At 37.1% G+C, this 26,102-nt stretch overlaps 1 protein-coding gene across 1 annotated transcript in view; it reads left to right on the top strand.

Annotated features, from left to right (window-relative positions):
* Positions 1–737: 737 nt before the first annotated feature.
* Positions 738–26,102, top strand: part of LOC107040211 (LIM/homeobox protein Lhx9) — a 132,250-nt gene continuing 106,885 nt past the window's right edge. Inside the window, exon 1 of the mRNA XM_015260180.1 lies at positions 738–1,423. The gene's annotated coding sequence lies outside the window, so the exon portion shown is untranslated. The remainder of the gene's footprint in view (positions 1,424–26,102) is intronic.

The following is a 26,102-nucleotide window of genomic DNA, read 5'->3' as shown; positions in this document are numbered from 1 at the left end:
ATTGCAATAAGTGAAACTCATTCGAGTTTAATTAAATTGTGGTGATTAACGGTGAACTAGAACGAGGGGAGTTCTGGTCTGTTGTGATAATTCGAGATCATTTGATCGGTGGAATTAGGGGGAAATCGTGGGGCAAGGGACTACGTATGTGTCACAAGGTGAGTTAGAAATTCCATTTAACTGAAAAAACCGAAGTAAAGTGAGCTGTTTTTAATCTTCAATAACTCGAGATCGGCTGAGTGAATTTCCCAGATTTTTCTTTTATTTTGAAGGTTTTTTTCGAGACTTCAAAATGAGCCCTGATTTATCCAAATAGCATCGTTTGGTCCCGGGATATTCATTATTTAAGAAGCATTTCACTCTATTCATACGTTGATATTCGCCAGATCGTAAAATTTTTGAAATTTCGAGTGGGAAATCGGGAATTGCATGCGACTCCGACGTGCGGCTCGTCTGCCGAACGACTGAGTGCGCGTAAACACCGGGAGTTGTGCCGTACACGGCAAGAAATTTCTATTTCGTGTCCCGGTGTCAACACGCAGGCGCCTCTACCTCTTGAGCCACGTGCTCAAACACCTCTTGATCAGATGATCTTGTTATTTTTCCGCATTCTTCGCTCGTTGTTCCATTATTCTCGTATTGTTGTTTCGCGAGGGGGGCAGGNCCCCCCCCCGCGATACTGCGGGTGAACGGGTGGGGGTATCTCCCCCAGTGGCACTCGCTCGTCTGCCGTCGTACCGAGCAGATCCGAACGCTAGTGTTTAATCCCACTCGGTGTTATCGGTTGTTACCGCGTGCGTTTTCTACCGTCACGTTCTAAACGTCAGTAAATCATCATCATCGATATTTCCAGTGGATTTAATAGTCGATTAATGACTCAAGTGTTGACACTGATTGCTGATTAAACTGGAGAGGTGAATTATCGATTCGTTGGAGGTGTTTTACCGGGGAATTGACGATTGACAGTGTCGTTGGGATAATGCGAGAGACTTGGCTGATCATCACTGTCTGTTTCTACTCAAATACCTGCGGATGGAGATCGGGCTGTGGGTCTGAGGACAGGGAACTGTTCTACTGACGCGGCGTTTGACAGATCTGATGAGTCCGCTATTATCGCCAGTTCTCCATGATCGATGGCTTATGAATCATCGGGGGTAACTGCTTAATTACGATATTCGTTTGGAGGAGTTGCAACGTGCGTCGAGGAAATTCAGTTTGTGGCATTATCTGTGATCGATCGTGCTGCGATTAAATATTTCAATGAAATTGCAATAAGTGAAACTCATTCGAGTTTAATTAAATTGTGGTGATTAACGGTGAACTAGAACGAGGGGAGTTCTGGTCTGTTGTGATAATTCGAGATCATTTGATCGGTGGAATTAGGGGGAAATCGTGGGGCAAGGGACTACGTATGTGTCACAAGGTGAGTTAGAAATTCCATTTAACTGAAAAAACCGAAGTAAAGTGAGCTGTTTTTAATCTTCAATAACTCGAGATCGGCTGAGTGAATTTCCCAGATTTTTCTTTTATTTTGAAGGTTTTTTTCGAGACTTCAAAATGAGCCCTGATTTATCCAAATAGCATCGTTTGGTCCCGGGATATTCATTATTTAAGAAGCATTTCACTCTATTCATACGTTGATATTCGCCAGATCGTAAAATTTTTGAAATTTCGAGTGGGAAATCGGGAATTGCATGCGACTCCGACGTGCGGCTCGTCTGCCGAACGACTGAGTGCGCGTAAACACCGGGAGTTGTGCCGTACACGGCAAGAAATTTCTATTTCGTGTCCCGGTGTCAACACGCAGGCGCCTCTACCTCTTGAGCCACGTGCTCAAACACCTCTTGATCAGATGATCTTGTTATTTTTCCGCATTCTTCGCTCGTTGTTCCATTATTCTCGTATTGTTGTTTCGCGAGGGGGGCAGGGCGGGAGGGATCGAAGGTGAATTAATCCGAAAAGCTTCTGAGAGTAGTTCGTGCGATTACGTAGTCTAGGATAATAATTCATGCTGGCGTACTGCCAAAAACTTGGATCGTTGGCTTGAAATCATCGGCAGATATAAAAGTCGGGCCACCCGCTTATGAGGCACTCGTGTATTTTGTTTCCCGGGAATTGCATCAGGAAACAGTCTTACACTCGGATCCACAATGTTATCGCTAAATGCCTTTTGCATTAGTTCGGGTTACCTCGGATATTTACATAATACCCCTTTGAAGTTGAGCTATCGGTATTCCAATTAGTTTCAAGTTCCATATCGGTAACGTGTGCCGATAGCATCGGTCACGTAATTAGGCACTTATCCAGCCCGCCAGTTGCTACAATAACAGATATGGGGGGGTGAGTGGATAAAATTTCAATGTGTGGAAGTGTTTGGTGCTGACGGTGCCAGGAATCGATTTGAGATGAATTGATTTCGCAGTGGACATCTTGTGCGATTAGTTTTTGATGGCTGACCCAGTTGCATGCAGAATTTCTAGGAAAATTGTTCTGAGAAAGGGGGGAAAATTTGATGGAAATTGGCGTTTGAATTTGAGTTCACGGGTGGAGTAAAGCTGAAGCTAGGCAAAGACTCGCCAGCAAAAGATACGATTTGGGCGAATCTAGGGGTGTGAAAATATTTTCAAGTCAGGGATCAAGTCGCGGTCACACTGGAAAACAGTTGTGCATATGATTGTTCGATGCTTACACCCTTAAAAATTCCCGAAATTGCATCTTCTAATCCGCGAATATTCTGCCAGTTTCAATTTCATCTGCATGTAGGGAAAATTGTAACTCTTCGTATTTTTTTATTGGACTGTTATAATTCTTTGTCTTGTTCATTTTTATCAAGTGATAGTTCCAGTGAAATTTCGTGATTAAAAATTCACAATTCGGTTGAAAAATTAAGGAAAATCGATAGGAATTAGGAAAATTTGGATGCAGCTGACACTAGCGAAAGATTTGCCAGCGGAAATTGCGATTTAGGCACATCTAGAGGAGTCAAAATATTGCTAACTCATGTGCAAACTTTTCGTACTTGAAAAACATTTCTACATGTGAATGTTTGACTCGCACATCTTTAAAAAACCCTTGAACTGAATTTTCCGCTGGTGAATACTCTTCTAGTCTCGTCAGGTTCATATAATTTTGGTAAATATATTCCTGACTGTTAAATTAATTGAAAAGAGGGATATCGAGGTTAAATAATGCAATCGAAATTTCCAAATGTCTTTCGTGTCACTAGACAGGAGGAAAACAATTCCCAAATATTATGATTCATTGTTATTTCCGTTTCTTTTATTTTTAACAGAATACGTCGCAAGCAAGCTTGCGACTGCCCGAGGGCCTTCAGCCGGGTGTTTACATATGACATACACAATGTTCTAGTAGTTTGCAATGAGAAGAACAAAACAGAAACTAAATTAAAGGCTGGGAACATACGATTTGAATGTTCAAACGTAATTAGATTTTTTATATTGTTAAAGATGGAACGATGATCAGGGAAGTTAATGAACTTCATAGAAGGAAATTTAATATCTTTCAGAAAAAGTAAATTTTTGTCGTGATCATCAGAAATATCTCGAGAAGAATTCGAAAATTGGAAACATTCTTGTTGACCACAAGTTAATTAATTCAACACGACAAAAGATTTCTCATTTTTTCTCAACGTACATATTAATGTTCCAAAAATTGTGTGATAAAATTACGAAATTGATAGTTCTATGAGATGACACTAAAAAAGACAGAAAAATTTAATTCCGACATAAATTTGGGATGAAATATCTTTCTGGCATGAACTGCAGCATTCAACACCATTGAATTAAACAAACGAAATACAGTTGAGTCCAGTACAATAATCTGGACAATAAACAGTAAATGACGAAAAAATAAAAATTAACGCCAGATCTTTAGAGTTGCGAATTATTTAGACGAGTAAATAATAAGATTCTATAACTGTCCCATAAATTTTGAGACAACTCTCTGATGTTCAATAACGGCCCAAACGGCACTCTACACTCTAGCAGGGTACCTTGGATAACATCCAAATATTTAGCATGCTAAAAAGTTAAAATAACACGGCACTATGCACCACTTAAAGCTGTTCGCTAAAATTTTTGGCTCGACCCATTCGCCATTGTACGCGATCCCCTCGCGGCCCGCGGGTCCGGGTAAATCATGCGCGATGATTTAACTGACTGTGCGCTAATTGCCTCTTGATTTACAGTCCCTCGGGATGAGAAAAATATTCCCAAATCTCAGGAATTATCGTAGATTGAATGAAGCTAATGAGATCTCATAGCCCCGTGCAGGGGTTCCAGTTCTTTTTATTTATTTAAGCATTTCTGAACAATTACAGTTCAATTTGCATACATATTTCTTGTTATAAACATGAGGCCATGTGAACTGTCTACAGATGTTGTGGTAGCTTCGAACTATTAACAATACACTTCAAATTTTTATGGAACAATTGACAAAAAACTCATTAATTACAACAAGACAGTTTTATCTCGTCTATTCAGAAATTCCCGTGCATGATATAGTGGAAAAAATGTTTGGTTCATAAGTTTTTGAATCATGATTTGTCTGCAATACTTGCATCCAGTTCTTTTGCCACTCCGAGGAAGTACAAAATTTGCCTTTCCCCCAGAAACGCCTTGGTGTTAGGTAGAGGTACTTTTTCTACTGATCAGAAGTAATTTTTTTTCGAGTGTAAAAATGTTGATAGAGCAATTGCAACGTCTGGAGCATTCGCCGGTAATTCTTCCCCATTTGCGTTCTTTTGAAGATGATAAAATAGACATTACACCATGGGATAATATTTTAGAGGCGTGTAAACGGGGGTCGAAGGGGTTCAGAGGACACGAGAAAAAAGTCGTTCAACAGGCTGAGAAACGTATAAACAACTGAATGCCCTGGGAAAAGCAGGTTGGAGACAGCTTGTGCGTCGCCTCGTAAAGTGAACTGGTCTACCTGCCGTTGGTCAGCGAAGAACCCCAACGATTCGTTCCACCTGCGCGACATACTGGGGTACGTCAGACTCGAGGTGGGATATAATGGCGTCACACGATTGCATTTCGAAGATATGTTAGATTATGTTTTTTTCATCGTCGTTTGTCTTTTTTTTCAGTGACAGCTGTCAGCTGACGACAGAATACTGAAAACTTTGCCTAGATTTTTCTGTTATTTATTGCTTTAATTATTATGCTGTTATGCGTTGTTTTTGTTGGTGATTCTGTCGCGGCGAATTTTCCTGTCGGAAGCGTAATCGGGAAAGGAAATATAATTTAATGAAAGATAGTTTCCGTGGAGAATATTTTACGTTTTGTCGAGTAACGAAATGATTCATGTTGGAGGTGAAATTACTTGTCTTCATTTTTTCGTCAATTTCCTAATAATAATACATACATTTTTTAGAAGAGGGTAGGGTAAAATGGGGACTTTTGACGTTTTAAAAAATATTTATAACTCAGAGATAGATTTATCAATTGAGCTTCAATAGGGAAGACAATTGATTCGAATAGGGATGATACTTGATTCAAATAAGAAAGACAATTAATATGAATAGGAAAAATACTTGATTCAAGTAGGAAAGATGACATATTCAAGTATCTTCCTAGGCAGTGTCTGTTCACACGCTCCACGGTAACTTTGACCGTGGATATACGGGACGTTTTCCCGTGGATTCAAGGTAATTTCTACCGTGGATATATGGGAGATCGTGGACCCTCAATTTTTACTTCTCAAATAAAATAAAATAAAATTGACCATGGAGCGTGCGAATAGACACTGCCATCTTCCTACTTGCAGCAAGTCGCCAGCTCTACACGACCTTTTCTTTAGATACCCGATCCACCCGATGAAATGGACTTGAAATGAGTAGATTCTCGACTTGATTCAATCCTACTACCATCACTTACAGGCTCGGGATTGCACCAATAATTTTTTTTTCTACTGTCAACAATCCCTAAAACCTAAGGAACCAAAATTCCTAAAAACAAAAGTTTTTTCTCTGCCAAAATGACCAACTTATAAACTTCCTCATTCAACAGTAATTTCGATCGTATCAACCGGTTCTCCCCCTCACCCGTCGAATACATGATACACTAGTGCAGTATACTAGATGCCCAGGCAATTTGCAATTAAACGACGAGACGCGGGATCGTAAAGGGTCGCGCACAAGAGAGAAGGTAGCAGGGGGAGAGAAAACAGCGTCTAGTGCGCCCCCAGCGCGTATATGCCACGCATACACCCCGTCCGAATTAAAATGTAAATATTTGATTAGAGTTAATCCCGGGGTTTTGTAGGTGAGCGAGAGAGAATTGGGGCGGGGGAGGGGTGGGCGGTAGGGGAGAGGGATCGCCTCCTAAGGGGCACTTTTTATTGCCGGTTTTTATTGGCCTTGCAGATCTCCCTCCCCTCTCCCGCACTCAGCAGTCGCTTCTCAGTAATTTTCTAAACCCTCTCAGCATCCACCATCCCCTCTCCACCCCTTCCTCCCTCCCGCCCCTCTCGAGTGTATGTGGATGGGAGAAGGTTGATTAAAACTAGCGTTGTGCCAAGAATTACCCCGTGAGATTGAAAATTAAATTAATACACAAAACCCACCTGAACTCCCTCCCCTCCCGCTACTTGTGCTGCCTCTATCCCTCCTTTTGCACTGTACTTCTGCCCGACGGGCTAATTAGGTATATAATATTAATTAAAAGTTAAGTGCCACGTCGTTTTCAGCTGCACCGGCGCTATACACCCCATACCATCCCTCTCGACGTTCCTTCAGTTGGGGTCGGCGCACTCCCCCGTTTTCTTCAGTGTGACGTTGGGAATTTTATTAATAAATCGCGTTAGGCGTGCGGTGAAAAATGAGGGGGAAATGCGGACGGAAATTTGCGACGGTTTTTTTTATTCAAACTTTTGAAAAGTGAAAGTGGCAGTGAATAGAATAGTTTATTTCCTTGATGCTACTGGTAAAATGTCTCCAGTAACGTTCCAATAAATTATGTTTTTGGATTAATAATGCACATTGAATAATGATAGTATCACAATATCATTGTTTGAGCGGTTGTTCAATTCGAAGTCTTTTAAAGCTTCTTTTTACCGTAGTCTTTCAACACTCTCTAAATACTAGCCCCGAAAAGGTCAAGCATTTTGAGGGTTTTGACAATTGATAGTTGAACATTAGTTAGATCTAGTGCATAGTCACACTAAACTTTAATAGAATCTGTGTCGTGTATTCGCAACATATTGATTAATTAAAAACTGCAAAAATCGCAACAACCAAGGATACGGAGCAGCAAGTTTGGAACAACAAGTCTGTATTGCTGATGTGGTTTTCGCAATTTTTAGTAATTCAATATGTTACGAATACTCGACACAGACTTTATTGTGACTATGTACTAGATTTGTCGAGAGCCTGAGGAAGTTGGAATTGCCAGCGAAACGCCGCGATGTGACAATAAAATAGTATTGTTTAAACTTTTCCATCATCTTATTATTTATCCTATTATTATCGTCCATGGAAATGAATAACATCGTAAATGTTAATAATTATTTAAATTTGGAAATCGCTTATCGTTTTATTTCTGTAACAATTTTCTGCACTTAATAATTCATGTCGATTCACGGTTTTAACAGCTGGTTGCAGCCATTTATCAAAATATTCTCTGCATGTATGAGGAATATTCACTATTTTTTCGTTAATTAACAGTGGAAACCTGGAAATTTCAGGACTCGGCTTGAATGTTGATTTTTTTTATTCGGAATTTCAAAGACAGATTTTTTTATTGTGTAGGAGCTGAATCCAGCAATGTTGACGCCTATAAAAACGGTTTATTTGAATTGAATACACTGTATTTGATTCAGTTTATTAATTCACATAAAACATTTTCCTGCGCGCAAGATTGAGTCAATTGTTTTGAGGTGCAGATAAAAGTTCATGAGGTCATGATTAATATCCATTGAGCTCTCGATATTTAATGCCCTCTCTAAAATTCAGTCCATCTTGAATGACACATATTCAATTACTCTGATGAATTCGCCGGGAAATCATTCCGGTGAATGTATGGTTTATCAATCTGAGATTTATCAAGAATTGATATATAGTTCCAGAAATTCTCCAAAGAGTCTCTTGCAAGGGCGTCTAAATAATTAATTATGACGTGACAGGTAATTTGAAAGCAGGACACTTTTAGCTCCAGTGAAATGATAAATCGTAAATTTAAGTAGAAAATTTTCAACATTGAAAATTCAGGGAAATTATGGCTTGAATTTTGAATTATTTGATAATTTTCATTATCATATGTACCTGAAAATTTCAATTCTGTTGAACCCTCCAGAATTCAACAGCTTTTTCAATAGCAAAATCCGAAAAAATTTCGTATAAACGAGTGTTAAAATTTTAAGATTTTTTACTTGAATTGCCAGTACTAATTTTCCACCAGTGTAATGTCTCAATCGGCACTATTTTAGCAGCACCCAGACATCGAATAATAACATAGTCACAAGTGAACTTGAGTACATCGATACGACTATCCGTTATTACTCCGCTGGTCCGCCTTGGTGCATTAGCTCGCATATACATCCATGAATATTATCCCGTACTTTGGTGTTCGAAGTGGAGAATGGTAGTTCTAGTACGGAGGAGTAACGTCGCCGGGCGAGCGAGAGAGACCAAGCACGATGTATATATAAGGTATAAGGTAGTCCATTAGCGTTAATATTATAAACGTTAGCTGGCCTCTGGCTATCCCCCAGTATTCACGTCCAGGTAACGCACCACTACACGTGGTTGGCAACTCTCGTGGCTTCTCCACACACGAACAAATCATTCTCCCCGTATTGGTGAAGGGGCTGTATCACTGTGAAGAGGAGGTGCATAAACCCATGGCTCTTACTTAGGTGTTCCGTTACCATATATTATCCAGGTCCTGGTTGCATTTCCAGGTCCTCAACTCACAACAAGATCTGACACTACTCGTTTACCTCGCGCCTCATTATTCTCACAGCCATAGTCATCAAAAACTTTATTCATAAATTATTATTTTCATTACTCCCGACCTTTTTTTTCTCCACCCGCGTTATTACTGATGAGGGATCGTAAAATAAGTTTTGGAATTACGAGGAAATCTGCAAAGTGCTTAATGACTTTAATAATTTTCCTCCCTGAAGAATTAACGATTTTTGTAAGTGCATGTATGGGGGCCTGGGAAGTGAGGGGGAGGGGAGGGTTTGCAATAATACAAGGAGCTAATGGACTACTCTCAAGCAGGAAGAGAAGGGTGGCGGGGGAGAGGGGGGGTTACTTTGTGGAGAGGACGTGAAGCTGAAAACGAAAAGGAGGAGGAGGAGTTGGCCGACTATGTTGTAGAGTTAGTTAACGATTGGCCCTCCGTGCAAAATGGACCCTGGGTGATATAATGCGTCCTGGGTAAAGGGTTTCTAGGATACCCCGGTACATGCCTATTATGAGATGGTTTGAGGTGGGCAGTGTATGGGGTAATGTTGAGGAGATTTATGGTGGTTATTTTCACGTGATTTTTCACTTGGGATTTTATTTACTGCCGGGAAGGGGGGAGGGGGGAATGAGTTGATTTTATTCGACTTTTTGGGACGAGGGGAATAAAATTGATTATTTCGGGTGCCAATAGGGCAAGATTGACAGAGCGGATTTCGATTAATTTTGCGACATTTTTGAGATATTTTTATGAGCCAAAAAATGAGCCCAAATTAATACGGATGGATTCATTTTATCTCACTTTTCTCGAGAATGAAATAGAATTTTTTTTTTATTTACACTGAGAACACAATTACCTGATATGTACACTATATTCACTTGAGAGGAGTAATTTTTTTTCAATGGCTTCACTGATAGAACGGATTAGTTATTGTTAACGAATGGATTTTGGTTGGAGGGTAGGTCTATTCGGTCCCACCGAATGTTCATTCGTTAATAGTTAACGAATGTATATTTGAGGAGCCGTGTTGGACTTGACTTTCGTCATTCAAGTGAACCATTCGTTAATAGTTAACGAATCTCGTTTGGAATAAATGAATCATTCTATCAGTGTTGAAACTCAGAATGTTTGTACTTCACGGAACTCGAATAAATTCTCATTTATCACTATGGTTTCGCGGTACATCATGAATATATTACATATCGAATCATTGGAAGTGCATACAAAAATCATGAAAAGAATAAATACCTAAAGATTGACGACTCTTTTATTCGATTTGAGGGAATTCATTTGCGGCAAAATCATATTTGACTACGAGAATATTTTAAAGCATCAGACTCCAGAATTAAGTGATTGAAGAAATATTACTTGTCTCAATTAAATATGTTTCAGATATTACAAATATTTTTCTTAGTGCACAAAGTGAAACAGATGATTTTGATGGTCTGTATCGAGGGATTGATAGAGTAAAATGAGACTAATTCGACGTCACTTTTAAGATATTTTTGTGACTTAAAAAATGAGACCAAATACGCCTAAATCCTAAAATGAAAATTTTTGTTCTACTTACATAGAGTAGATTAACAGCAAATATTTCAATTGTCAATATCTAGAGATTGAAACAGTAATATTCACCGAATTTGACGCCATTTTTGGGCTATTTTTATTACCTAAAAAATGCTACAAAATTCACCTAAATCATACCATTTCACCGCACCTCCAGTGGACAAAAATCTAAAACGCAGTAGCGAAGTGGTGAAACGGTACATGTCAATTTTGACTATTGACCAGTTTTCAATGAATATCTCGGAATTTAAGGTAGATAGCGAAATTTTTGTTATAATCTTTTTTGTAGAACCGATTGAGAGCTACAACAAATGACATTACGAAAATTTCACTATCTCCCTCATATTCGGAAATATTCTTCAAAAACTCAACTGGGAGATAAGTCGACTTAAACCGTTTTACCACTTCGCTACTGAATTGTTCTATTTACATCAAATAGAGTAAAATTAATTATATAAATTTTCAATATCTAGAAATTGTGAGAGTAAAATTCAACGTATTTCGTGTTTATGCAAACATATTTCAGTGGCGAAGTGGTACACTGATTTTAGTCTATTGGCCATTTTTCAATGAATATTTCAAAGTCTAACGGAGAGAGTAAATTTTTTGTCATTTGTCAGTTTTGTCAGCCCTCACTTCGCCCCACATAAAAGATCATTACAAAAATTTCATTATCTCCTTTAAATTTAGAGATACTCCTCGAAAACTCAGTTAAGGGCTAAAAATCAACTTGAACCGTTTTACCGCTTCGCTACTGATTTTTATGACCTACAAACGGCACCAAATTCATCAAGATAGTCTCGTTTTACCCCTACGTGTCCTAAACAGAGATTAGAAAATCGATCGATTCCGCATGTTCATTCCAAACAGATCCAGATAAATTCCTCGATAACGGATTATAATTTTAAATAACTGGATTACACGCCATCAGGATACACATCAATATTCTCTTGTATCATCCTCCAACCCTCTCATCTCCACTGGTGCACCCCCAGCGAGGGGTTTCTCGCGGGCAACGAGATGTTCGATTGCGAAATACGAGGGATAGAGAGAACGCGACGGATAGGCAAGGAACACATGAGTACAGGAGAGCGCAGGAGCACCGAGAGGCATGTTGTATATATGTTGTCTGGCCTGCCCCAAGCAATAACATTAATTGCTATAAGCTCAATCAGAACGAGTTGGCCGGATGTAGGAATCATACTATGGCGCAAGCGAGGTCACACGGCTTTTAGATAATTGGATGAACTATTTGATCAGGGATAATTGAAAAATCGTTTTCCCCCACCTCTCCTCCCCTCCCTCTTGACGATACGAATCACTTCGACAAATTGGTCCACCTTTGTCGGGAGATATATATATATTTTTTGTAGAATTCTCATCCCTCGACTCACTTATTCATTGCCATTTCGATTTTCCTGTAATGGAGATTTCTATCCTTAATGCAATGGAATTTCGTAGGTATGAATTATTTCACTTCTTCGATTTTTGAGACATTTTTTTTATTTTTTTTTCTGCAGTTCACGTGAAATGTGAAAATACACTGTTGGAGAATTGAACGTTTTGATTATTTCTCTAAATAAAAGTAGTATCGAGGTATTTTAATTCGATAGATTGTTTAATGAGTCTTTTAAGATGTTTACAAGTAGGAGAAATTTAAATTCATTATTCATTTTCTTGAAGATCATTTGGTAAAATCATTTGATAAAAAATGGTGGAAAAATAATTTTCAATTTTCACTTACCAAATAAAAATAATAACAATTCTCATCCCCCTGCTCACTAATTCATTGCAATTTCAATTTCCCGTAATGTAAATTTATATCCTCATAGTAAACGCATATCGTAGAACATGCGAATTATCTGACCTCTCGGATTTCGAGGTAATTTTTTACCTTTTCCGGAGCTCACATGAAATATGAAAATATCGGAAGTGAGAGTCATACGGGGTGAGGGGTGAATTTGAGAGCCCCTGTCTACCAGAGAATTCTCGGCACTCCTGACGTCTGCTTAATTAATTACTATCCGCGGTTTTAATTAGCCCGACAGTACCTTGGCGCTCAAACCCATCCTCCTCTCCCCACCTCACCTATGTGTTTTCACTCCCTTTCTCCATGGAAAATCGTGAAGTGCGCCGGAGGGACTAGTGTGGGTGTATGAGTGTGGTGAGTATTTCAAATGTTATGTGGAATTGTATTGCTTCAACATTTTTTTCGGTTGCCAGCTGCACTATTCAGCTGTATTCCCGATGATTCTAGGCTCGGTTTAGCGAAGTCGTGTGAGGGCATTACGTAAATAAGACATTTGATAAATAATTACAATTAACTTGCAACATGGAACATTATCAAGTAATCAAAGAGGATTCTTCAACAACCGCAAGTGATGTTGAAATTTATAACTGATGTTTTTGCATTGTTCCAGAAAATCACGAATAGGGGAGAACTTTGTGAAAAAATTGTGATGGGAACTTTAAAAACGTTATTTTTTTCATATGAACGGAGAGAATAAAGAGAATAAGGAAAACAGAATGAAATATGTGTTGTTATCAGTATATTGTTATCAGTTAGCCTATTTGAATTCTTTTCATTGTTCATCTTGAAGAATATGCAATATCCATTCAATATTATTTTCAAAATTTATCTTTAAAGTGCATGTGACGAATAAAAAATATCCAAGTACTTTAGCTATTTTTTCTCCAGTGAAATGCTTTTCTACTTTTGTCGTCGAACATCGGGGCTTTTATTTGAACCCCATTTGACTCTAATTTTCCGGACATTTTTCAATGTTTTTGTTATTTAAACGTTGCAGGTCGGAATTTAAATCTCGATCTTGAACCGTTAGAAAACATTTAAAAAATCTGAAAAAAAATAAGAAAGCTCTTTTAGAGGAAGATTGATGAAATGGTTAAAAAATTGCAGTTTTTTGAAAATTATGAACCATTTCTGCAAATACTTTATAAACAATCAATTTTCCACCATAAAATTTTCCATCATTTATTTGAAATCGCAACAAATTCAGTAATAGTTGTACTTGAATTTTCAATGTTGAGAATTTGAATTCAATTTAACATCAAATCCCATCTGAATTGTCAGTGGATTGAAAATTCAGGGAAATTGTTGCTTGAATTTTCAAATTCCAGAATTCAACTGATTTTTCAATAATAAAATACATGAACAGTTCGTGTGAATGAGTGATTGTTAAAAATCTGAAAATTTTTCACTTGAAATTTCACAAGTAATTTTCTGACAGTGTGAAGTTTCAAATTTGTGAGCAGCACAAAGCCAGGGATTCCCCGATTTACTTGAATCACCAATTAAACCACAGTCTTCCTTTTTATCATCAAACTGAGTTTTCATTTGAAAAATACCCTGAAATGTCAGTAAAACTGTGACTCGCCAAAAATTTCAGCCAAAAATTTTCAACAATCTACAAATTCCACTCAATTCCCACTTAGATATGCACTTCCGCTCGTTGTAAATTCGTAATCAACGCTTATCGGGGAGAGGAGGATTGAATCGCGAGACCAATTGCTCGGGGGAAATCAACGTTCAGTTTTGTACATATGGCCGACCACTTCAATTTATCCACACTCCAGCTCAACGGCAGTGTGATATGGTGTCCGTGCTTTGTAGATGGCCAGTGGGTTTTTCAGTGCCAGTAGCCAACTAGCATGTACCAGTTTGGCGCCTACTTTCGTTCATTCGTAATTAACGTTAACGAGTATTACGTAAATTCGCTGTGAAATAATTAGCGGTTCAACGGATCAGATGCCAGTGCTGATTTTGCGATATTGAAAGAGGTTGAACGAGAAGACAATTAATCACCTCGTGATCACCTCCTTCATTAGTCCTCCCTTCTCCCTCCCTCCCTGTTTGTATTTCAAACACGATTCCCTTCTGCAATTGCCCTGAATTCGGGAAATAAAATTATTTGACTGACTTCTCTATTTCGTTTCTCTTAATACAGTTTTAATTTTCTTTTCAAATGCAAATAACTGGTTTTCTGCTGAGCGTGGAGGAGCATGCGCTCACCTATACGCAACGTTGAATCGTAATTAGAAATTAGGGGAGGCAAGAGGCGTAAGGGGTGAGGAGGGTACTCTTAATTAGATCCCCCCCCCCTCACGTCGTCCCCACTCGCTTGTTCTTGTTTTCAGTGTAGCAACTGGTATATCTCGGATGGTTTGTATACTCCTGCGATGCGTGCGCAGTTGTAATGCGGATATTATCCGCGTGTGTAAACTAGAAGGCTGGGGGATGCCTGGAGTTGCGTAATTTTTTTTCTATTGTGCAATGTGCAGTGGTTTCAAGATGTTGATTTTAATTCTTTTGAGAGAATACAGTTTTCAAGAGCCGTTTTGAGGAATTAATGAACATTGATTGGAGAGTTGAATAATTGGTAATGTACATTGTTAAAAAATTTTGGTTGAAATTTCCGGTACACTTTTTTGGAAATGTTTATCACATTTTAGTTCCACTGAAATTTCAAGCAATATTGCCAACGAAAATTCAGAATTTTGTTGAACAATTAATGAGGACTGTCAATATCAATCCAAATTTTACAGTTTCGGGACAAATTAACCTCATGTTTAGTACACGGAGAAAATTGGTTGGTGAATTTCAACCACTAGGTGGTGAAATTTAACAACTAATTAGTTAATTTCGAATTTTTAATAACGAAATATGTGCAGTTTCGATGAGAAAAAAATTCCAAGCATTTCGCGGGAAGTTTCAGCCAAAAATGTTTAACAGTGTTATCTATGGAAAAAAGCCATCTTGGACCTCTGATTCAATAAATTTAATCAATTTTGAGTACCAAACTGGAGGGTGAGAGAATACATACATTTGGAGACAATCCCGCAATGATTTGTATCTCGATTTGTAATCGATTGATCCACCAATTCTTAAATCAGCTCCATCAAAAAAATTAACGAATATTTATCGAAAATTTAACAAATGGTTGTCGAATGAAATTGAAAAATCTTTTCTGAATTTCAATGAATTAGTTGTTACATTTGATCAACTAGTTGGTGAAATTCACCAAATAATTTTCTCCGTGTAAATTTTCCCGAGCCAGCAAAGAAAAATTCACTATTTCTCCAGCACTTTTTTCCCTGATATGAGGTGAAAAAGACTTCAGGGGAAACGGAACCACTCTGTCTACACGAATTTTTAGAATTGTGTTTTCTCCTATAATTCAGTAGCGAAGTGGTTTAAGTCGATTTTGGCTATTGGCCAGCTTTCAATGAATATCTCGAAATCTAAGGAAGATAGCAAAATTTTTCTCATAAACTTTTTAGTAGCACTCAATTCGCTCTACAGAAAAGGTTATTATGAAAATTTCGCTATCTCCCTTAAATGCGGAAATATTTCTGGAAAACTCAACCAAAGACTAAATTGACTTGAACCGCTTGACGACTTCGCTACTGAATTATTACTTTATATCTATGAAATTACTTTATCGACTCGATCCTTGCACTGTTGAGTCAATGAAGTAGTTTTAAAAATAAAAAATAATAATTGCAGGAGAAAACACAATTCTATAAGTTCATATAGCGCAGAGGTTTCGTTTCACCTTAAAAATGGATTTCACTCCATGGTCACTTGACTTGTTTAGTAATTTTTCTCCAACTTTTTTTCTCGGTGAATACCTCGATCAAAATGTCCACGTACACCGGAAATTTCAGCCAACGTTCTAGGACAGTGAACTTGAAAATGAAAAATGTGGTTGAAAATGTTGGAATGCGAAGTGCTCAGGTGAGTGTAACAGAGGTCTGTCCCTGGCTGCTCGGTTTCCTCGTTTCCCCTCCCCCCTGCTTATGCCGCCGTAATGATGAATAATTGAAAGACGATAGTTGTCCTTGGGGCTAATTGAATATGAGGTAATTAAGTCCCCCCCGCCGTACCAGTTATTCGAAATAATTAAAAGACACTGGTGTCTTTCCCGTCTCTCTTTCCCTCCTGGTTCTAGTCCCTCGTGCGTGTTGCAAACATTGCGGGGAACAAGAGTATTGGAATAACTTTTTTTCTCGTAATTAAATCAATACGGACAATTAGTTTAATTACACGGAGGGAAAAGTTGGGGAAAAATCGTTCAGGAAATCGCGGAATAATCACGAAATGTGAATTATAAAAATGTTTTGCGTGAAGGGACGATTTCAACATTATTAGCTTGAAGTTTCAGGTGTAATTTTTCAACAGTGAACAATTTTACTAATTTGTCATGCGGAAAAAATTGGAATTTCATGGACCATTTAATAGTCATTTCCAAAAGAGCGACATTAAATGCGATTTGCGGGGTAAAAAAATTATGAAATTAGAAAAATACGAAATTTCGCTTGACATTTAATGCAATTTCAAATTTTTAAGCAGCAGGAAGATGAGTCTTAGTAGACAAGTATTCCATTGATTTTCTGTTCGAAAGGGCTGAATTTATTTCTTGAAAATTCGGAAAAAGCTAAAAAGTTCAGGGAAAAATTGAAAATTCATCTCATGTTGTTTCTGAATATTCATGCTCCTGAAAACTCATGAATTTCTTTGAATTTTACCTAAAACTTGAAATTTCATAACCATTTTTTCCCTAAATCGGATTCAATGTCACTCTCATGAGAAGTACTACGATATTTTCCATGAAATTTCCAAAAATTCCTCAGAATATGTTTCAGATCTGATTTACGAGTTCGGTTTCTTGAAGAAATTTCTGAATTTTTGGTCAGCAGTTATCTCCATTTAAACAGTCTTTTAAATTATTCATGACCAACCTAATCTTAAATTGAATTCAAAATCGAAACATTGAAAATTCAAAAGCACCTAGGGGAGATTGGGGTAAAACGGACACTTTTGACTTTTTTTAAAATGTTAATAGGGGGTTGAAATGTTGATAAAATTTGATAATTTTTTTTTCAATACAAAGAATAATTTTTTCCCTTTGTGACGAGCCTAAACTGAGCTCAATTGATCAATTGGTTTCTGAGTTATGAATAATTTTAAAAAAGTCTAAAGTGTCCGTTTTACCCCACCCACCCCTATCGCTTAAATTCCAAAAAATTTCTAGTAGTGAGTGCTGACGAATGAACAACCGTAGCAGAAATAAATACACACAATGTACTTGTTTATAACACCAGGTATATATCGGTGGCTCTTTCAGAATAGAGTATTTAGTTGCAGCGAGATAATGCGAAAGCACTTAACGATGGCAAAAAACGAATTGCCGTAAATCTCTCCTCTCAAGGGGTGTGGGGAGAGGTCTGAGGAAAGAGTTTTAAGAGGGGTGTTGGGTCGTCATTTGGGATACGATTCTCTCCGGTTGTAAACGAGTTGCACGCGCCCCCCCTCTCCCCGGCCGTTCCAAGACGTTGAAGAATAAATATGAGATGATGTTTCTAATTGACAGGGAATAATACATTGTCTCATTCGTATTTGGCTCTCTGTGTTTTTATTTAATTTTGGGGTTCTTTATTTTCCTCTTTTTTCAGTTGGGTTTTTCTCTCTCAGGCTGGAAGGCTTGCCGCCAACTCATTTGTGTCGTTATTATCTCCCGAAACTTCGTGGTTATTCATCTTTTTCTTTTCCTTTCTGGTTCGGAGAAGGATTCGATCTTCGGGGTTAATGGGAATTATGGGGCAGTGGTTTTTGTGGTGGGATTTCAATTTTTCAGGTTAAAAAGTCATTTAGCCAGAAAATTGAATGATTCAGTGGATCTACGAGAAAATGAAAACCTAAAATTCATTTGAAAAGTTTATGAATTCAATTAATTCAGTTAGTTATTGTTCCCTCCAATCAAAACAAAATTGAAAAAAAAAATCCGGAAAAATTGAACATTAATTTCCCATACATTGAGTCAAGATGTCCGGCAATATAGTTTTGATAATAAATCACTTATAACTCACATCAAAATAAAATTATAAATTTCAGGGATATTTGAGAGATTATTGAAGCATAAATAGATCTCATTTTAAACAGGCGAAACATCATTTCAAGAAGAATATTGTTCTCAATTCAAGAAGCAATTTTTCTTTAAAATGAGAGAAAACATAATCTAATTTAAGTGCAATAATTCCAAATTTGGTCAAAAGTATTGAGAATTATAAATTATTATTCAACTTTTTAAGAGAATAAAAATTTTACTCATTTTATTTCATTTCATTTTACTTCACTTCTTAGAATAAAATTTTATCTTCTTATTTCCAGTATTTTTTGTTCGCTAAATTTCAATACGATAGACTCCTACAATTATGAGATTTTCACTGAAAATTACAAACTTTTTTCTTTGTGTAAACATCTGAAAGACAAAAAAAATAGAGAACGAAGACAGGGAAGGGAAGGAAGAAGAGAGTGGAAATATTAATCAGCGTTGCCCGAAAATTAATTACAAGGGCCATCTTATTGTGCCGTTGCCATAGACTCGGAGGTTACACTTACAATACCCAAGTACTAGAGGCGAGTTAAAGTGGAGTAAGGGGAGGAAGAGAGGGTCACCCCAATGGAGAATGTAATATTCACAACAAGGGACTATGTTCAACTCTGCCAACGCCATCTAAGTACCGCCCCTCGTTCCACTATCCCCGGTTATATACACTTATCTCGGCGATATAACGCTGGTTATAAGCTGTACATGGTGAGCAATATGGTATTATTAATTGTCATTTCATTGAATAATGAAATTTCCGGTGGTTTAATAACTGGTTTTCTCAACTTTCAACCTCACAGAAAAAACTTTTTCAAGTCACTGCATTTAATTAATTCGAGAATCTAATGAGTTATGAAACAAAAACAAAAAAATCATGAAAATTAAAAATTTTAAATTAACAATTTTATCTCAAATGTAAACAAATTTTGTAGTTTTACAAAAAAAATTTGGAACACTTCTTGGAAATTTTAATCACGTGTTAATTCGTTATTGAAAATTCATAAGTTGGTGAGAAAATCATTGAAAGCTGCAGATATCAGTTTATTTATTTGAGGAAAATGAAAAGAACTCAGAAGAATTCCGGTGAATATATTCTCGTATTTCCAATTAATTTGATACTGAATATTTATAATTTCATTGAAAATTCAAATGAGTTGAGGAATCCTCATCCCAATGCCAAATCCCACCCCCAAATTTGAAATTTCATGAATCTTCCACGCCTTTAAATTGCACTCAATGTCACTCCCGAAAATTACTAGTCGTCTCCATGAAATTTCAATTTTTTTCTACCAGAGCACCACAGCTCTGGTTTTCAGTACCGCGGTGTTGGAAACCAGAAACTTTTTTCCTCTGTACCTGTGTACCTCTGTGAATTACGGGGACAAAAAGACTCACCTCTCCCTGAAAATAAATTACCGAAGAAAATGTTCACATTGAATTTCCGTTATAACCCCTCTGCATTCAATATCTCCCAATGGCAAAGAAGAAACGGAAACAGACGTTGAAAACGTGATGTTTGAATACCGGAGAATCGTCCAATTCAATCCCCTATTTGCTTGATTTCAATTACCGGAATCCGACTTTTCGCCCGTTTCCAAAAGTCCAATATTTGAATTAATCTACCAATTTTCTGATTGAAGCCGTGAATCCTTGATTTCTCTCATCCCCAATATTTCCCGATGATCCGGTAGTTCCAGGGTGCGATGTAGAGGCCGTCAGATCTGGAGGAACTACCAGTGGTTAGTGGTTTACAGAGACCCGAGGGGGAGGCAGTGCAAGGTAACCGACACCCTTTCGCAAAAAGTAATTGGTTAATGCCTCGGAAATGAGTTTAGTTCCCTTCAGAGCGGGCTTCGTGTTGCCTTTTCTTTCTCATTTTTTTTCCTCCCCCCATGCAACTTTCTCTCAATTTTTTTTGTTTATTCCTTATCCTCCCGCTGTCCTCTTGCATATATCCGTTCAGGTGTTTAGCTGAAGTGGGAGGACTCGCGGAGGAGAAATAAAACGGAGAGGATAAGACTCGTGGAGGCTCTCACTCCGTCTTACACTCGAGGGGTTTCACTCCTTTTTTCTTTCTCCTCGCCTCTTGTGTACCTACGAGAGGGGGGAGAAGCCGCAGGCGCCTCTTGCAGTCACGCTTTGTGCTACATTGCAGCCGTGTCTTTAGACTCCATTATCCGCGTATAAAAATGCTATTATGAGACACTTGGACGGGACCTGGGATTTTTTTCACGGGGAGGGGAGAGGCTGTTGAAGGGGTGAACGGGGGATGGTAAAAAATGTGTTAATTCCGGGGACATCTGAACCCTTCATACTTCCATCATGATTCATCACGTTTGTCCTGGGGCCCCCTCCGTCCCTTAGAAAATGAAAAAGGTTTTTGTGGAGGTCTTTCTGTCGAACTCTGAGGTTTAGCTGTTAATTCTCCATTTGGGCAACTACTGGGAATTGGTGGATTGTTAATTGATGGTTATTCAGTGGATTTGAGATATGGTTAAGCGTCGAAGTTTCAAATTCAGGGGAAGAGGCAGAGAAATTTATCATTGTTCAGGATTGATTGGGAATTTGAGGGAAGCGGCGGTTCACGGAGAGGAAATTTTTGTAGCGAAAATGTTTAAACCGCTTTTGTTCGTTTTCAAAGAATAAAACGTGAAATGATTTGAATTTTATATTTATAAGTGTATGTGGCTGACAAGTAAGACGGATTTTTGGAAATACCTGTAGGTTTCAGAGAATAACAAGATGAAACTATAAAGTGGAGAATGTCTGTGGTGTCTTTCTGTCGAACTTTGAGGTTTAGCTGTTAATTCTCCATTTGGGCAACTACTGGGAATTGGTGGATTGTTAATTGATGGTTATTCAGTGGATTTGAGATATGGTTAAGCGTCGAAGTTTCAAATTCAGGGGAAGAGGCAGAGAAATTTATCATTGTTCAGGATTGATTGGGAATTTGAGGGAAGCGGCGGTTCACGGAGAGGAAATTTTTGTAGCGAAAATGTTTAAACCGCTTTTGTTCGTTTTCAAAGAATAAAACGTAAAATAACTTTTGAATTTTATATTTATCAGCGTATGTGGCTGACAAGTAAGACAAATTTTTGGAAATATCTGTAGTTTTCAGAGAATAACAAGATGAAACGATAATGTGGAGAATGCCCTTTTTGTTGATTCCAAGAAGTTGATCTGAATTGGAGAAAATTTGGTGCTTAAATTGACGATTTTTTCGTTCTGAAATTAAGAATCAGTGATTTTCTGAAATTCGCTTCCATTTTTAGTCGCAATGATTTTGTTCAGTAGTTGAATTAGTCTCGGCGTTAAATGGGCCTGTTTAAATATAAACCTTGAATTAAAAAAGTGTTGATAATCATTGTTATAAATATTCCTTCTGAAATTGAGTGAAAAGTTTCTTATTCTAAAGACAACTATGTAAGAACCAAGAGTCCTGAAATTATCAATGTTTTTTTTCAATTGTCAATTATCGAATTGCAATCCGAATTTCCATTAAACTCGCCGAAAATGATCTGCACAAATACGAAGTTTTTACCTGAAATATTGTAATTTTACTTGATCTTAGTACAAAAAATAGTCTTCCACACAAATATTGTCATTTTTGTTGAAAATATCATGGTTTTTTACCAAAATTATTGCATTTTTCACTAGAGTTCTGGTCAAAAACCATCAAAGCCCCATAATTTTGAACATAAACTGCTCCATGTAATTTCTCCATAAAGACCCCGATCGCAATTGCATATGAAAACGTCTCTAAATACTTCAAAATTTAATTTAAAATTTGCACCAAAATTTCACATCATTCCTGAGAGGAGGGATAATGTTGTTTTTGTTCCGGTATTTACACTCCGGAATATCGTCTCCTTCCTCATATCTTATCACGTGAAAAGTAAACATATCGTACGTATCCGCGTAATCTTATCTTCAAGTTCAATATCAAGGGAGAATGTGTCGTTGGAATTTTCATCCAGAGAGTCAGAAATTTCCATTTAACTTGAAGCATTGAACCTCTCCTCTTTCATTATATTTTACCGAGTTACCGGAAGAGACCGGAAAATCTGGCTCCCACCGAGTTCACGTGTATTCCTCGTGATAAGAACCCGTGTATTTTCGTGTTTGAGTATTGTTTGAGTATTGTATCGACAGGCCGATACTCCTGAGCTCACAATTAAGCTCACTCACGTTATTTACGACTTTTATTTCATTTTATGTTTTGTTTCATCAAGTTGAATTTTAAGACACTAATTCGGTTTGTTGTTTAATGGCTTCTGCAGTTTGTTTATACGATCCTGAATGGATTCTGCTTCTGCAGTTTGTTTATACGATCTTGACGTCTTTGTTCGCTATGAAGTACATTTTTTTAAATACACAGAGAAAAATTTTTTAGAAAAATTCTGGTGTTAGCATGGGAAAAGAGGCGCAAACTGACGGCCAGGGAAAAATTGCTGTGTTGGCAGTAGAAATTTTAATGGGGAAAACGTGAATTTTTCTCCGTAATTCTGTGAAAATTTCACAGAAATCCCCCGAAATTTCACCAGAAATACCAAGAAATTTTACCTTAACAGCACTAGAGTTTTTCACAGCCGGTAGATTGTGATTTTTTCCAGTACTCGTACTAGAATTTTTCTAGAAAATTTCTCTCCGTATAGTTTGAATGGTTTACCGTCCAGGTGAAAAATCTATTTTTTTTCTTTCATTAAATCTTGCGATTGTTCGTCTTATTACCAAGTGCACACTGATTTTGGAGGTTATCTTACGACAAGTAATGGCTGGAATTATTTATTTATATTTTTGTTTGAAATTTCATCTTCCAGAGCCTGATGAAGCTAAAATAATTTAGCAAAACGTCGCACTATGACAATTATTATTTACGTAATTATTTCTACGTATTATTTTTACGTAATTATTTTCACGTATAATTTTTACGTAATTATTCCAATATCCCCTGACCTTTTGAATATTGATTAATATCATGGAGATGAGAATAATCATTTATTTTTCCAAATTCATTCATTTGAATGATAACAATATTTTTAGTCAAAATGCGTGTTTGAAATGTTATTTTGATTTGATAAGAATTTATGTACCAAGTTAAACTGATTAAGTTTGAGTTGAACGAAAGATATGATTAGATTCACTTGAGTATTCCGCAGGGGAGAATTGATTTGAAAAATTGACTAAGTTGAGCATTTGATGTGCCCAGACGGACCACTGGGCGAAGACTTCGTTTTGGTTTTCAAAGTGTTGCTGTGTTGCTGTGATTGAACCCGGGAAGTACTCTAACGTTACAATTTGCATAAACAGTGGAATTAACTGTTACAGACGCATGGAATTCGTTATAATTAACGTCTTCAAGTGATATTTTTAAATCACTGCTGAATGATTTATACATTGAGTTTTTAATAATCCGTTTCGACGGAACAAGTATTATATGCTCGCTCGGAGGACTCACGGGGCTTTTATCTTTACGATTCTGGAGAGAAAGAGAGAGAGAGACAGATGCCCGAGGGGCTGTTGACTGCTATAGGAAATAAACTATATATCACTGTGACTGGGATTGTTGATACTGGATGCACTTTTTATGTCAATCTATTCTTCATGATAAAAATGATAAGATAAACCTATCAATTGATCATTCCCTCCTCGAATTTACATTCAATGAATTTTCTATTAACGAATAAAATCCCCTCCCTTCTCTCTGCCTGATTTAATAGAAGATTAAACGAGGCTTTTTCGTCCCGAGTCTTGAGATTCTCATGAAAATCTCGAGACAAAAGGCCTTTAGCTCTTAAAAGGTGTTGTTAAACCCCTCTCTCCTCTCTACCTCACTACTGTAAAACACCGTACCCCACCTAGAGCGCTTGGTTTTAATTAAACTCATAAATCAATGTCAATTAGTCTACCTTCTTGGACTCCCTTCCCCCCACCGTCACCTCCCGCAACTCTAGTTATTAATTATAATTAATAATTAATAATAATGTAATTAATTATGAGAGGAATCTTCGTGAGCGACACCTGACACTTCTATTTTTTCTCGCACAGAAATTTGACGAAAATTGAATAATTAAATTTTTACGTGAGATTTCTCCGGTGATATGATTCCCTCACATTTTAATCGTGATGAATAATCTAAAGTATTATAAGAAATTATGGAGAAAATATTCTTCGATGATATTTGAAAGATTGATTCTTTCTCCAACAAATACCAACGAAAATTTAATAGTTGAATTTCTCTTGTGAAATGTTTCGCTGCTTCAATCTTCTTATTTTTCAATTATCATGAGGAATTCATGTAAAGATCATCAATTTTGTGTGGTATCACCTCGTCTGACGTCTGATAGATCTGTTTTTCTCTGACAAGAATCACCAGAAAATTAAGTTGAATCCGTTCCACGAGATTTTCCTACAGATCTGGTTTCGTCTCTTCTTATTATTATTAAAGTAACGATTCTTGCAGTCTCCAAACTCTGTGGATAATTGCTCGGATAATTGAATGATAGTAGAATTGATTATTGGAAATACATCTGCTCAATCGACATTTGACATTTCTATTTTGTCTTTCGGCAAAATAAATGAAAAAATCGACGATTAAATTACTTTCATGAGATGTTCCTATCGATCTGGTTTCGTTTGTTCTGATCATCTTTAAACTAATTTTTCCGACAATCGACAATCGAAACAAATCATTAAATGATAAGATATCGTTTTTTGATTATGAGAGCAATTTCTTGAATGAAAACACAATTTCATTCGCCTCACGAATGTTTTTGTTGATATTACTTTTAAATATTATCCACTCAATAATTCCCTTATAACAAAAATAAAAAAAATTATTATTACATTTTCTTTGCAAGATGTCTTGTTGATATATTCCTTTCACGTTCGATTTCAATTGACAAGTAATATCCACTGAATGAATTATAAAATAAATCTTCTCAGACGACACCTGCCATTTCTATTCTTGCATTAACAAAATTAACAAAAAACCAATGACTAAATCTCTCGTGAGATGTTCCTATTGATCTGATTTCGCTCCTTCTGATCATCATTAAACTAATTTTCTCCACCAATCATTAATCAAAACAAATCATTAAATGCCGAAATAATTAATTACAAGAGCAACTGCTTCAAACACCTCCTTACATTCTTATTACTTCTTAAAAAAATTGGAAAAAAACGAAATTTTATTTCCCTCGGGATTTTTTTTAATCGATCCGATTTCATTCATTCTAAATACTATTTACTTAGTAATTCCCTCATTCCTCAGCGATAATTAATTATCCATACAGAATAACCCAATTTATTACGATTTCCGTTGTTTCCCCACAAAAATTGACAAAAAAATTGATTTAAACTTCCATTAGAAACTCCCTTATAGACATACTCCCCTCCCGTTCCATTATAATTGACAATTAACATCCACTAAATGAATTATAAGACAAATCTCTTTGAGCGCTCCATTCCCTCCCCGAAAAATCACCGAAAAATCCAAATTGAGTGCTTTCAAACCGAAGAGTTCTTCATTAATCAATTTTTTATCATCCTTTAATTAATGACAAATAATGTTTTCCCCACTAAAAATTATCGAGTACGAATAAATTTAATGGTACGTAGGTTATTCGGTTGTCTTTGGGACGGCGAAGGGTCTCGGGACCCCGTGTGAGCAGGTGGTCGTCGGGCGTTGGGGGGT

Source organism: Diachasma alloeum, unplaced genomic scaffold (assembly GCF_001412515.2).
Source record: "Diachasma alloeum isolate Michigan unplaced genomic scaffold, Dall2.0 Dall_scaffold_00325, whole genome shotgun sequence".
NCBI classification, from domain to species: domain Eukaryota; kingdom Metazoa; phylum Arthropoda; class Insecta; order Hymenoptera; family Braconidae; genus Diachasma; species Diachasma alloeum.
This window is presented reverse-complemented; position numbering and strand designations above follow the sequence as displayed.